The sequence below is a fragment of the Phyllobates terribilis genome, unplaced genomic scaffold (genome assembly GCF_046119375.1).
Source record: "Phyllobates terribilis strain yellow unplaced genomic scaffold, ASM4611937v1 Scaffold_404__1_contigs__length_1715579, whole genome shotgun sequence".
NCBI classification, from domain to species: domain Eukaryota; kingdom Metazoa; phylum Chordata; class Amphibia; order Anura; family Dendrobatidae; genus Phyllobates; species Phyllobates terribilis.
In genome coordinates, this window is record NW_027363164.1 from 761,304 (window position 1) to 775,950 (window position 14,647).

At 47.9% G+C, this 14,647-nt stretch overlaps 1 non-coding gene across 1 annotated transcript; it reads right to left on the reverse strand.

The window, feature by feature from the left end:
• Positions 1–1,101: 1,101 nt before the first annotated feature.
• On the reverse strand, positions 1,102–1,292 carry LOC141225596 (U2 spliceosomal RNA). The gene has a single exon (XR_012292867.1). It is a non-coding gene; the product is annotated as a U2 spliceosomal RNA (small nuclear RNA).
• Positions 1,293–14,647: the final 13,355 nt, after the last annotated feature.

The following is a 14,647-nucleotide window of genomic DNA, read 5'->3' on the forward strand; positions in this document are numbered from 1 at the left end:
TCAAACTACGGAGCCACCCAAGGATTCTGAAAAGTCCATTTGTGGAGATGAGCTCCTGGACTCCCGTTAAGAAGACATGTTGTCAACCTCTAGATCCCTTACATGCCTGCACTTTTCGGCTTGCTGCTGCTGCAATCCACGCGTTTTAGATCTGCATAACTCCACCTCTTTAAACACAGCACCTTCACCCCCTGCTGTTCCCACCCGCCTCAACACCGTTGGAAGGGAGGAGAACCAATTAAGGCGGGGGGTGGGGTGGAACGAGCAGCTGTCTACCCTTAGCAGGAGGGCTCCTGATTACATACCTCTCCTGCTGCTGCTGCTGCTGGCTGTCCAGCAGCAGACTGAAGGTGGCTGCTGCTGTGCACAGGTATATAAAGGCTCAGAGCCTATTATGACACGCGCAGCCAGCGTTCCATTGCCACATTCCATCTACTGCAGGCAGGATACCTGGCTGGCTGAATGTCGCTGAGAAGCTCACAGAGACCGCCATAAGCAACAGTTTAACAGAATGCCACAGACTAATCAACCAAACTTTTTGGGTTGGGTTCTCTTTTATAGTCTGCAGGCATTAAATGAAAGAAGTCAGTGTTCCAGCAGAAGGAGACAACGTTTCAGAAAAGGCATTGTAGCAAACCAAAAAAGAAATTTTAAGCGCAGCAGAGTAACCAGCGCACATACCTGTTAGCTCAGGTGAGTTTAAAAGGCTGCTGTTGATAACAAGGGCATTTGCTAAATAGATGGTGTGTGTGCAACAATATACTGAAAGGTCAATTATATTGTGCAGCTTATCTCACCACCTGTAGTTATTTAGGTGAAAGCTCCAAAATGCTTGCCTAATATGTCTGTTTATCCAAAAGGAAGTAAAAAGGGAGAGCTAGAAAGATAGCATTGCATCACATTACATGGCAATGCAATGCACAGTTGCTGAAGTTGAACCAAAATGAGCTTGTAATCTGGCTTCTGCAACTTTGAACATGAAAAATCCAATGAGGAGAAGAAAAGCAAAGCCAAAGAGTCCATCCCAAAATCCGACAAACAAGCAAAATGAACAAAAAACATTGAATTCAATTCTTTCTGATTTTAGAAACTGCATTAAAGAAGGGGTGCACCGGTCCTGGAGATACTGCAATACCAGGTCAATGCGTGGAGTGGACAGAGCAAGCTCTTTTTCCATCTCCCTGTTCTAAAAATCCATTTAATATATGGTCCCCAGATAGGGGACGTATCAGATATTAAACTGATAAGAATAGATACTACACTTGATCTTAGCCAAAAGGCTGAGAAGCGATAACCAGAATTGGTTTCAAACTACGGAGCCACCCAAGGATCCTGAAAAGTCCATTTGTGGAGATGAGCTCCTGGACTCCCGTTAAGAAGACATGTTGTCAACCTCTAGATCCCTTACATGCCTGCACTTTTCGGCTTGCTGCTGCTGCAATCCACGCGTTTTAGATCTGCATAACTCCACCTCTTTAAACACAGCACCTTCACCCCCTGCTGTTCCCACCCGCCTCAACACCGTTGGAAGGGAGGAGAACCAATTAAGGCGGGGGGTGGGGTGGAACGAGCAGCTGTCTACCCTTAGCAGGAGGGCTCCTGATTACATACCTCTCCTGCTGCTGCTGCTGCTGGCTGTCCAGCAGCAGACTGAAGGTGGCTGCTGCTGTGCACAGGTATATAAAGGCTCAGAGCCTATTATGACACGCGCAGCCAGTGTTCCATTGCCACATTCCATCTACTGCAGGCAGGATACCTGGCTGGCTGAATGTCGCTGAGAAGCTCACAGAGACCGCCATAAGCAACAGTTTAACAGAATGCCACAGACTAATCAACCAAACTTTTTGGGTTGGGTTCTCTTTTATAGTCTGCAGGCATTAAATGAAAGAAGTCAGTGTTCCAGCAGAAGGAGACAACGTTTCAGAAAAGGCATTGTAGCAAACCAAAAAAGAAATTTTAAGCGCAGCAGAGTAACCAGCGCACATACCTGTTAGCTCAGGTGAGTTTAAAAGGCTGCTGTTGATAACAAGGGCATTTGCTAAATAGATGGTGTGTGTGCAACAATATACTGAAAGGTCAATTATATTGTGCAGCTTATCTCACCACCTGTAGTTATTTAGGTGAAAGCTCCAAAATGCTTGCCTAATATGTCTGTTTATCCAAAAGGAAGTAAAAAACGAGAGCTAGAAAGATAGCATTGCATCACATTACATGGCAATGCAATGCACAGTTGCTGAAGTTGAACCAAAATGAGCTTGTAATCTGGCTTCTGCAACTTTGAACATGAAAAATCCAATGAGGAGAAGAAAAGCAAAGCCAAAGAGTCCATCCCAAAATCCGACAAACAAGCAAAATGAACAAAAAACATTGAATTCAATTCTTTCTGATTTTAGAAACTGCATTAAAGAAGGGCCTGTGGAACCTCTCTGTAAGCAAATAGCAGGTGTGGGAGGTAACACTCCCAGTCGCGACCCTGGGTTTCAACCAGCATTTTTAACATCTGTTTGAGGGTACCGTTGAATCGCTCACACAAACCATTGGTCTGTGGGTGATACGCGCTCGATACCAAATGCTGCTCCTGCATTTTCTTACATAGGGCCTCCATTAAGTGTGACATGAACTGGGTCCCCTGGTTGGTAAGCATCTCCCTGGGAAATCCTACTCGCGAAAAGATGGCCAAGAGGGCATCCGCCACCTTATCCACCCTAATTGAGGACAGGGCTACTGCCTCCGGATACCGGGTAGCATAGTCTACCACGGTAAGGATGAAACATTTTCCAGAGCTGCTGGGTATGGCCAGTGGTCCCACAATGTCCACAGCAATCCTCTGGAAAGGCTCCTCTATCACTGGCAAGGAGATCAGGGGGGCTTTGGGGGCCGGCCCTGACTTTCCCACTCTTTGACATGTGGTACAGGAGCGACAGTAGTTCAACACATCTGTCCTCATTTTGGGCCAATAAAAGTGATGAGACAGCCGGGCCTTGGTTTTGCTGACCCCCAAGTGTCCAGCGAGTAGAATTTCATGGGCGATCCGCAACAACTCATCCCTGAATTGGTAGGGGACGACCAGGTGTCTTTCCCTCAGCCACTCCTGTTGGGGTGTACAGGGAACTGTCTACCGGTACAACCTCCCTTGGTCCCAGAATACCCTCTCCTTATCCGACTCGGAGGTGGGTTCCTCAGCGAGGCTCCTTAACGTCTCCAGGCTAGCATCTGAGTGCAGAGCTGCCTGAAACTCCTGGCTGGAGGAAACCAGAAATGAGGTTAAGGCCACATCCTCACTGGGACCCTCTGGGACCGGCCCTGGGTCCATACATGATCCTGTTATTCCTCTGCTCGAGAAGGGTCCAGAAGGCAGGGCGTTACTTGCATTCTGGGCACTCTGACTGCAGGTAACAGCGGCTATATAGGCCGTCTCCCCGGGGAATAACACCGTCTCATTAGCCTGCGAGGCCATGAGAACTACTTCTCCATCATCCTCCATTACCTCAGGCACAGTGCTACGTATGGGGCAGCGACTATCAGCCAGGTCACCTTCTGTTGTGACTAGTGTTGAGCCACCCCCGTAGTGTTCGAGTTCGGTTCGGTTCGTCGAACACCCGTGTGTTCGCCGAACTGTTCGTCGAACTGTTCGTCGAACACCTTCGAACACCGTTAAAACCAATGGCAGGCAAACAAAAACACATAGAAACACATAGAAAACACCTTCAAAGGTGTCCAAAAGCTGACAAACTGCTCAGAAGACACAACTAACACATGGAAAAGTGACAAGTACATATAGTCATGCGAAAAGAAAAGAGGTGGAGGAGTAAAAGGAGGGGGAGACACAGATATAGGCATGTCATGCCCTTCTAAAATCCAAAAAGTGAGAAGCCGAGACGGCCAGTCCGCTCCTGCCCGTGCCACCTCCGTGTCGCCGGGTTTGTGCCAGAGCCGCGGTGAACCCTGACGGCCAGCCCCCCTCTCCCAATACTGGTGCCTGTCCGCTGGTGGGTCGAGAGAGCCCCCCTGTGGTGGAGGCAGCTCTAAGCTTTTTAATTTAAATTGTCCCTCTAATTTGAATGAATACACTTTAAATCCATTTACAAGGATCTATTGGAGGGCAAGTCTCATGCCAGCAGCCGCGTAATTCCAGCTCCAGTAGCGTCCACTAAAGCTGCTGCAGTTAAAAAGCTTTTATAAGGATCGAGCTCGGCTGTCCACCGCAAGGCATCCTAGTGCCAGTCCCAGCCCCTATGCCTTGGGGTGCCTCCTGATGCTCTTCACTGAGTATCCCGTGGTCCCAAAGCATTTCCTTTGAAAAAATTAAGTGTCCAAACTACAGGTGGTGTAGCTTGCTTAACAGCCGGGATAATCCGCTGACTAGCAGACACTGCTACTAGGCACAAAGTATTTCCTGGGCTAGATGCAGTTAAAAATTTGTAAGTAGATACTCTCGTTGGATGCTGAGAAAGCATTCCATAGAGTCTCCTGGCACGCCATATATGATTCTCTTAAAAAGCTTGGGGTAGGGGTCTAGGGGACCCTTTTATAGCCAAAATCACGGCCCTGTATCACAATACGTCACCTAGGCTGAAGATAAATGGAACTGTAGCACCGAGGGCTCGGTTGCTACAGACGTATTGCACCTCACCCAGAGGTGTGATATCTCACTCTCAGATAAGGATGGAGTGTGGATCAGGACCCGACACCTGCATGCATTACACCACATTGCCGTGGGGCAGGGCGACCAATATGCCCCTGAGATGGGCACGACAGTCCCTGTCCCTGGCTGGAGTGGGGGGAGGGAACACTGAGGAAGGGGAACCCTGCAGTGCAGGAGCAGGGAGGAAGCAGTTCCTGGGTGCATTGAGAAGGGAGTATAAAAGGTGGGCACCATCTTAGTTCAGTGCAGAGAAGTCTGAGCAGAAGTGGCAGGGAGCAGGGGCTCTGCATGAGCTCTGCTCCGGAGGCGGGCCTAGTAACAGAGGCCCAGGCCTGCAAGAGGGAGAAGGAAGGAAGAGGAGCGGAGAAGGCTCCAGGAACGAGGAATGAAGGGATCCCAGGGGTGCGGACGGGCGAGTCGCCACCGCACGCCCGAATCCACCTGCGTGGAGGGGTCAGGCCAAAGGGGGAGACCGGTCCCCGAACTAGTGGAGGCAGGAAAGACCCTCAGCTAGAAACCGGAGGCTCTGACATTTTATGTGGCGCAGCCCCTTGCTCCACCCGCTAGGAAGGCACCACATAGGGTCAGGGAAACTGGCGCCAAGTTTACCAAGAGGAGGCCCGAGGCAGCCGGACAGAAGTGTTGGTAAGAAAGGCCAGACAAAGGACACACAAAGGGGGTCCTGTGAAGCGCTCCAAAGTTATCTGGGAGTTGTCTGAGCCCCTCACCTGGTGAGCACAGTACGACGTGGGCAGCCGTTACCTGCAGACGTGGTCTGGATAATAAGAACTGTGAGTAAAGGCCCTGAACTGCATCACTGACTCCGTGTCGTTACTGCTGCTGCCCTGCACCATCACCCCCATCCTCCGCATACACTGCCCTGAGGCTATACTCCTACCGTGGGGAGTTATGCTACGCTCTGCTGCACCCACAACACCAGCCTTAGCGGTCTGCCCTGTAGCGGCGGTTCACTCTGACCGCAATCCACGGGTGGCGTAGTCGGACATTTAAACATCAAAACCACATAAATAGTTCCGCCACTGGTTTGACCGCCCTGAGCCACGGAACCGGATCGCCGCCACGAAGACTACAACCACCAGCATCCACCAAAAAGGGTCCGGCTCCGGGTGTCCCAAGGCCCAGGGGGTGCGTCAGAACATTTTCATCACCTTTCACAATCACCAATGGGACAAGGCAGGGATGTCCTCTGTCCCCTCTCTTATACATCCTAGTGACGGAGCACCTGCTCTCATCAATTCGCCATAACCCCAATATTAGGTGGATTGAGGTGGGAGGCACCGAGTACAAGTGCTCTCTATTTGCTGATGATGTCCTAGTATATATCACTCAATCACATATATCCATCCCTGCTGTTATGGCTGAAATAGATCACTTTGTTACATGGTAAAATTTTAAAATCAATGCAGCAAAGTCTGAGGCCCTCGATGTCTCCCTCCCTAAATCCATATAGGATTCCATCCAGTCCAACTTTCCCTTTGCCTGGCCCTCACAGGGTATCAAATACTTAGGAATTCCTATTCATAGAGACCTCTCCCATCTATGTTATCTTAATTTTGGGCCCTTTATTGAACAATTCCATACAGACCACGGTTGGCAAGTTAGAACTGTAAGATTCACTACGTGAACCACTGGTGTTTTGTGGAAAAGCACATGTACACCGCGTTCCAAATTATTATGCAAAAAGTGTTTAGGAGCGATAAGGGAAGAATTTGTTTGTTTGTCAGTTAAACTCATTGATGGTGATGTGTGTCAGGGCTCTTTATATCACTGTAAGCAATTGCAGACACCTGTGCTAATTAGTTTGGCAGGTGTGTCCAATGAAAGGCAAGACTACTTAAGAAGGCTCTCTCACATTATTAAGCAGCCTACATTTTCTGCCAAAATGGGAAAGAAAAAGGATGTGTCGGCTGCTGAGAAGCAACAAATTGTGGAGTGTTTAGGTCAAGGCATGACTACAATCAACATTGTGCGATGATCAGGATGAAGTGTCTTGGCAATCAAGAAGTATGTAGCTGATTCACAGTGCACACGTGTGCGTGCTGATAAGGGCAAATTGAGGACTCTTTCCTACAGGCAATTACGTCAGGTTGAAAGAGCAGCGGCAAAAAAGCCTTGTCATAGCAGCAGACAAGTTTTTGAAGCTGCTTGTGCCTCCAACGTCCCCCGAACAACAAGATGCAGGGTCCTTCAGAGGTTTGCAGCTGTGCATACGCCATCCTGTCGACCTCCTCTATCCACTTCACACAAGCAGAAACGGCTCCAGTGGGCCAAACATTACATGAAGACTGATTTCAAAACTGTTTTGTTCACGGATGAGTGCCGTGCAGCGCTCGATGGTCCAGATGAATGGAGTGGAGGATGGCTGGTTGATGGACACCCCACGCAAACACGGCTACAGCGCCAACAAGGAGGAGGTGGAGTAATGTTTTGGGCTGGAATCATGGGGAGAGAGATTGTCGGCCCCTTTAGGATCCCTGAAGGCGCTAAAGATGAACTCCATAATGTATGTGGATTTTCTCAAACAGCACTTCCTGCCATGGTTCAAGAAGAAGAACCGTGTATTTCACAGCAAGATCATTTTTCTGCATGATAATGCACCATCTCATGCTGCACATAAAACATCTGCATCTCTGGCTGATATGGGCATAAAAGGGGACAAACTTATGGTGTGACCCCCATGCTCCCCTGACCTCTACCCCATTCAGAACCTTTGGAGCATCATTAAAAGGAGTGTCTATGATGGCGGGAGGCAGTTCACATCTAAGCAACAGCTCTGGGAGGGTATTCTGTCCTCATGCAAAACAATTGAAGCAGAAACCATCCAAAACCTGACAAATTCAATGGACGAGAGAGTTCAGAAGCTCCTTTCGAACAAGGGGTCCTATGTGAAAATGTAACATCACCTAGAATAAAGTTTTGAGTTGAAAACTGTTTGATTTCAGTTTCTAACAACCTGCTAATGCTTATAATTTCAAAAATGACCATTTTTTTGGTCTTTATTAAAATGAAAAGGTTGATCGAAAAGTTTGGGGGATCTAAGAGTGTGGCAACCCAGTAGTCATGATTACTTCGAATTCTGACAATATGAGGGTCATGCTGCAGGTAGTGCAGCAAGAAGGCACTTATGTGTCTTGCGCATCTCGGAGCCCCAAAATTATTTTCCGGGCTAGATGCAGCTAAAAATTATTTTTAATTTTAAATCTGGTGAAGCTTATTATAGATGGCCTAATAGGATCAGTGCTGCACACTGCTACAAAGCCCAAATTATTTTCCAGTCAAGATACAGATAAACATGATTAGTAATTTGAAAGCTTAAAACGGTTGGTAGGGTGATTTTAACCAATCATCAAGCTTTTACTCTCCCCAGGATGACACAGGGGTAGAAAAGTCGTTTCGGATCCATGATTTGTTCATCTTTATGAACGTGAGTCTGTCTACATTATCAGTGGAGAGCCGCGTGCGCTTATCTGTCAGCACACCACCAGCAGCGCTGAACACACGTTCAGACAGAACGCTGGCTGCGGGGCATGACAAGATCTCCAAGGCGTAAGTGGCTAGCTCCGGCCATTTATCCAGATTGGAAGCCCAAAAAGAGCAAGGGTCCAGTGACACAGTCGTGGCTTCAATGTTTACTTGGAGATACTCCTGTACCATCGTCTCTAGGCGTTGACTATGTGTCAGACTTCTTGTCTCCTGTGGCCTTGCAAAGGATGGGCTAAAAAAGTGGTGAAATGATTCCGCAAAATTGATGTTACCAGCAGATACTGTGGTTCTGTTACGGTTTGAGTGCTGAACACTTGACGGTCCCACGGTTGGCAAGTTGGAACTGTGAGATTCACTACGTGCACCACTGGTATTTTGTGGAAAAGCACATGTAAGATTCTGCAACAGTCTCTGCTGATACTCCTGCATGCGTGCATCCCTTTCTATGGCAGGAATAATTTCTGCAAATTTACTTTTGTACCGGGGATCTAACAGTGTGGCAACCCAGTAGTCAGGATTATTTCTAATTCTCACAATTCGAGGGTCATGTTGCAGGTAGTGCAGCAAGAAGGCACTCATGTGTGTTGCGCATCCAGGAGCACCAAGTCCCTGTTGTGTTGGTGGCGAGGTAACAATCATGCTTCCTTCCTCTGTCCTCTCCCCCCAACCTCGCACAACAGAAATGTGATCAAGGTCTCCCTCATCTGATGAGTCTTCCATCAGTTCGTCCTCCACTTCTTCCTGGGCTCCTGCACCTTCCTCACTAGTTTGGCTGCTACCATGCGCCCTGGTAAAATCATCTCCCCCACCCTCACATGCCTGCCGCCTTGGTGCTGCCGACCGTCTGGACCTTGCAGATGTTAGCCCTTCCGCATACAACTCCTCCTCCTCTACTTCCTCCACCTCCTCTTGTGCCACCACCTGACTCCGAATTCTGTTTAACATGTGCTCCAGCATGTAAATCACCGGAATAGTCATGCTGATAATGGCATCGTCAGCACTAAACATCTTCGTCGCCATTTCAAAACTGTGCAGAAGGGTGCATAGGTCCCTGATCTGAGACCACTCCTCCAGCGTGATTTGCCCCACCTCTGAATCTCGTTGGCCCAGGCTATACGTCAGAACGTATTGCACCAGGGCTTGTCGGTGCTGCCACAGTCGCTGCAACATGTGCAGAGTTGAATTCCACCGGGTAGGCACATCGCATTTTAGCCGGTGAAGTGGCAGGCCCAACGACTTCTGTAGAGATGTAAGTCGCTGAGCTGCGGGATGTGAACGGCGGAAGTGAGCACACAGCGACCGTGCCCTCTGCAGAAGGCCATCTAGTCTGGGATAGTGGGCTAAAAATTGCTGGACAACCAGGTTCAACACGTGAGCCATACAAGGCACGTGTGTGACATTGCCCCGGCGAAGGGCCGCACCCAGGTTTGCAGCATTGTCGCACACGGCCTTCCCTGGTTTCAGGTCCAGTGGAGACAACCATTCATGAAATTGGTTCTCCAGAGCTGACCACAACTCCTCAGCTGTGTGACTCACATTTCCCAGACATTTCAATGTAAAAACGTTGAGCCCTACTGCCAGCATAGTAAGGAGGTGTGCAGGATCCCTTCTGCGCAGTTAGAAAGCTTGTGGCATGACCAGACAGGCTTTGGGTGCAGGTGGAAGACCGAGAGGAGGTTGAGGAGGCAGAAGCAGTGGAGGAACTTTGACATAAAGAGGATTGACGCACAACTCGTGGGGACGGCAAGACTTGGACAGCAGCCCCTTGTCCTGCTATCACCATAGTTACCCAGTGCCCAGTCAGCGACATGTAACGCCCCTGTCCATGCCTACTCGTCCAAGTGTCTGTGGTGAAATGCACCCTGTCACACACAGAGTTTCTCAAAGAAGCGGTGATGTTGTGTGCGACATGCTGGTGGAGCGCAGGCACACCTTTCTTTGAGAAGTAGTGCCGACTGGGCATCTGGTACTGGGGCACTGCGACGGACATAAGGTCTCGAAAATCCTCTGTGTCCACCAGGCGGAAAGGCAGCATTTCTGTAGCCAAGAGCTTGCAGATGGTGAAATTCAACCTCTTAGCTTTCTCATGGCTAGGAGGAAATGGTCTTTTACTTGTCCACATCTGAGGGACCGAGGGCTGGCTATTGTGCTTAGACGGGGTTGATAAGGGTGTCCCCGGCAAACTGCCGGTCTGTGAGGAAGATGCAGGCGGACATGTTAGGTTGCCTTGATCCAAAGGTGGTGCTATCGATGTCGGACAGCGCTCAAGACCAGCTGGTGTTACCACCTCCAAAGAAAATGATGACCTGCCAATCACGCTGGCTGTTGCGGGTAAAGAGGTGGCAGGTCTGCGCCCCAAAACAGGTGTGACTGCTGTCCCCCCAGTCACAGAGGATGAAGAGGCCGCGGATGCACAAGATATGGCAGACGGTGGTTGGCCCGGCCGGCTAGGCCGCATTGTAGCACACTGAGCTTCCCACTGCAACTTATGCTTCATGTCCATGTGCCGGTTCATGCATGAAGTACTCAAACTATGTATTTTTTGGCCTCTACTTAGCTTTTGCTGACAAATGTTACAGATAACACGAGTTGGGTCATCTTTATCGATCTGAAAAAATGCCCAGGCTATGCAAGGCTTAGCACCCATGCGACCTGAAGAGCCACCACGACTTGTGGTGAGAGGCAGAGTTGTGTTTGAGGATGCAGTTGTTGACGTGCTTCCAGTACTACGTCTCTGTCCAGGAAGGCGCAACCTGACCTCGTCGTCACTAGCATCTTCCTCCACCTCCTCTGCTGACCTCATCTCTTGGCTGACTGTGGGTTGACAGTAAGTGGGATCTCCGACCTCATCATCATCACCCTGTGCGTTATCACACCCGTCGTCCTCAGAGCCAACCTGTTCCTGCCCTGACAAAAAACTAAAGTTGTCGCTCCAATCAGGTATTTGAGTCTTATCATCGTCTTCCTCATTGTCTCCACCAACAGGAGTTACAGTTTGGGAATGAGGGTCTACATTATGGTCAGAACCTTCTGCGTCTGGTCCTGGATCCGACTCATAAAGATTCTGGGCATCAGTGCAGATCATTTCCTCGTCTGGATTCACAGAAGCGCTGGAGTCGACCTCTGATTCCCAGGCTATAGTATGAGTAAACAGCTCTGCAGACTCAACCATTTGTTCTACCTCATACTCAGACGGGCAGCTGGAGATTTGGGAGCTGTGAGGAAGCAAGTGCGATTTGGGTGACACCTTTGAGGACTGGAGTATTTGTGATGTTGAAGTTGATGTGGAGGAGAGCCCACTTAAAGGAGCACTTGATATCCGTTGAAGCACCTGCTGTTTTTGTGCCTCATCTGGAATTTGTAGCGATTGGCGTGGCCGTAAGAAAGGGATCTTATCACATTGTCCGCTAAAAGAAGTAGACATTTTAGTTTGGCTGGAAGATGGTCTTTCTTCTGCACCTACCCCACGGACACAACCTTTTTTCCCCTTCCCAACACGCCTATTCCCCTTTCCACCAGCAGCAGGCCTTTTTCCACTCATTTTGGTGGTTAACTAATTCACAACTCTGGAGTTGTTTGCACAAAAAAACAATGGATGGTAACCGAGCAGAGCTGAGTGGCCAAACTGTGGTATTAGGCCAAAACTATTGGCTGGGTTAGATGCTGAAAAAAATTATTTTTAATTTGCAACCAGATGGAGGTCAGTATAGATGGACTAATAGACCAAGTCCCACACACCGCTAGAAGCCCAAATATTTTTTCAGAGCTAGATGCAGAAATTTTTTTTATTCAATTTGCAACCTGATGGAGGTCAGTATAGATGGACTAATAGACCAAGTCCCACACACTGCTAGAAGCCCAAATATTTTTTCAGAGCTAGATGCAGAAAAAAATTATTTTTAATTTGCAACCTGATGGAGGTCAGTATAGATGGACTAATAGACCAAGTCCCACACACCGCTAGAAGCCCAAATATTTTTTCAGAGCTAGATGCAGAAAAAAATTATATTCAATTTGCAACCTGCTGGAGGTCAGTATAGAAGGACTAATAGAACAAGTCCCACACACTGCTAGAAGCCCAAATATTTTTTCAGAGCTAAATGAAGAAAAAAATTATTTTTAATTTGCAACCTGATGGAGGTCAGTATAGATGGACTAATAGACCAAGTCCCACACACTGCTAGAAGCCCAAATAGTTTTTCAGAGCTAGATGCAGAAAAAAATTATTTTTAATTTGCAACCTGATGGAGGTCAGTATAGATGGACTAATAGAACAAGTCCCACACGCTGCTAGAAGCCCAAATATTTTTTCAGAGATAAATGAAGAAAAAAAATATTTTTAATTTGCAACCTGATGGAGGTCAGTATAGATGGACTAATAGACCAAGTCCCACACACTGCTAGAAGCCCAAATATTTTTTCAGAGCTAGATGCAGAAAAAAATTATTTTTAATTTGCAACCTGATGGAGGTCAGTATAGATGGACTAATAGACCAAGTCCCACACACTGCTAGAAGCCCAAATATTTTTTCAGAGCTAGATGCAGAAAAAAATTATTTTTAATTTGCAACGTGATGGAGGTCAGTATAGATGGACTAATAGAACAAGTCCCACACGCTGCTAGAAGCCCAAATATTTTTTCAGAGATAAATGAAGAAAAAAATTATTTTTAATTTGCAACCTGATGGAGGTCAGTATAGATGGACTAATAGACCAAGTCCCACACACTGCTAGAAGCCCAAATATTTTTTCAGAGCTAGATGCAGAAAAAAATTATTTTTAATTTGCAACCTGATGGAGGTCAGTATAGATGGACTAATAGAATGATGCTATGCCCAAAAGATTTTACTTCACTAGGTGCAGTAAAAAAATTGGTATTCTATACACAGGTGGTATATCTTGCAACACAGATAGGCTACTCCACTGACTAACACACTCTGCAATAGGCCAAAAAGGATTAGCTTTGCTAGATTCAGCCAAATGCTGTGAAAAAAACTTGCACAGCACTGGCACAGACCTGCCTGGCAAAAACTGATAGGAACTGATGTAACCTAGTCCTGAAAAGGACTCCAATTACAATTAGTCTTTACTCCCACAATCTATCTATTTAAGAGCACAGACCTGCTTGATAAAAGTCGTAGGAAATGCTGTAACCTAGTCCTTAAAAGGACTGCAATCACAACTATTCCCTACTCCCAAGCTATCTGTATATTTGTGCGAAAATTGGCTTGAAATTAACAAGGTATAGCGCACACAGCAACAGCGGTGCCGTCTAACACGCAGCTGCAGCAGTGAGAAAATGGTGGCGACGGGGAAAATGGCTTGGTCTTATAGGGCAAGGACATGTGACATACACTGCCAATCACACATGCCCTTGCTTGTGTGAAAAAAAGCACTTCGCTCCGTGTGTGCGCTGCTGATAGGCTGACAGATTGCACCTCCCCACTGCAAATGCGGGAAAGAGAAAAAAAAATGGAGATCTTCATTGTTCCTGCAGAGATCCATCCCCTGCCCCTCCCCCCGCCCCGCTGTACACTCAAACTGCGTATTAACATTAATTTTCATCATTACTGAGAAAAAATCCAGTTATGATTTTGGTGCACGAACAGTTATCGAACATAACCTCGAACAGCCGAATTTTTCTCAAATTGTTCGTGTTCGCCGACCGGCTCGAACACCGCCCAAAACAGCTCGAATTTGAGATTGGCGAACAGTTCGAGTAGAACAACGCTCATCTCTAGTTGTGACACTGGTCACTGGCACAGCACCACCTGCTTCATGGTCTTCGTGCCTCTCCCCATTACCCTTGGCACTGACATTTGCTCCTGCTAGGGGATCCTCAGCAACATCACCCCGCAGAGTGACATCGCTGAGTTCTCCTGCACCTTCCAATACAACATTATTAGTGTTGAGCGAACATGCTCGACACTGCTCGGTACTCGCCCGAGCATCACGCTACTCGGGATGTTCGGCGAGCTCCGAGCATTTCCGGGTTACTCGGGCGGGAGCTCGGGTCTCCGCCCTACATGTTTGGCGCTCTTTACAGAGCCAATGAACATGCAGGGATTGCCAGCCAGTCACTGTAATGCCGCAGCCATGTTGTTTGTGGGCATTACAGTGATTGGCTGGCCGCACAGCGTCACCTTGAGTATTTAAAACCGGGCGCCGCCATCTTGGACACAGTCGCTCCGGATCAGACAGTGTAGGGACAGCGCTGCTGATTTAGGGAGAGATATATGCTGCAAAATAGTTAGTGTAGGGTCTGTAAAGGCTGCCAGATCAAACAAACAGTCCTTCTCAGGACTAATATCCATCCCAGGTATATCAGGCAGGCAGGCAGGCTGTATAGGAGACGCAGTGGTTATACCAGCAAACGCTGCATTACAGTCCTGTGTGCTGCTCCTGTTGCTGAAATTGCTGGACTTAGCTCCAGGTCCCGGGGGCCAGGAAAAATCCTTTTTTTTATCTAAATCCTCTTTTTTTTTCCCTCCTTCACAA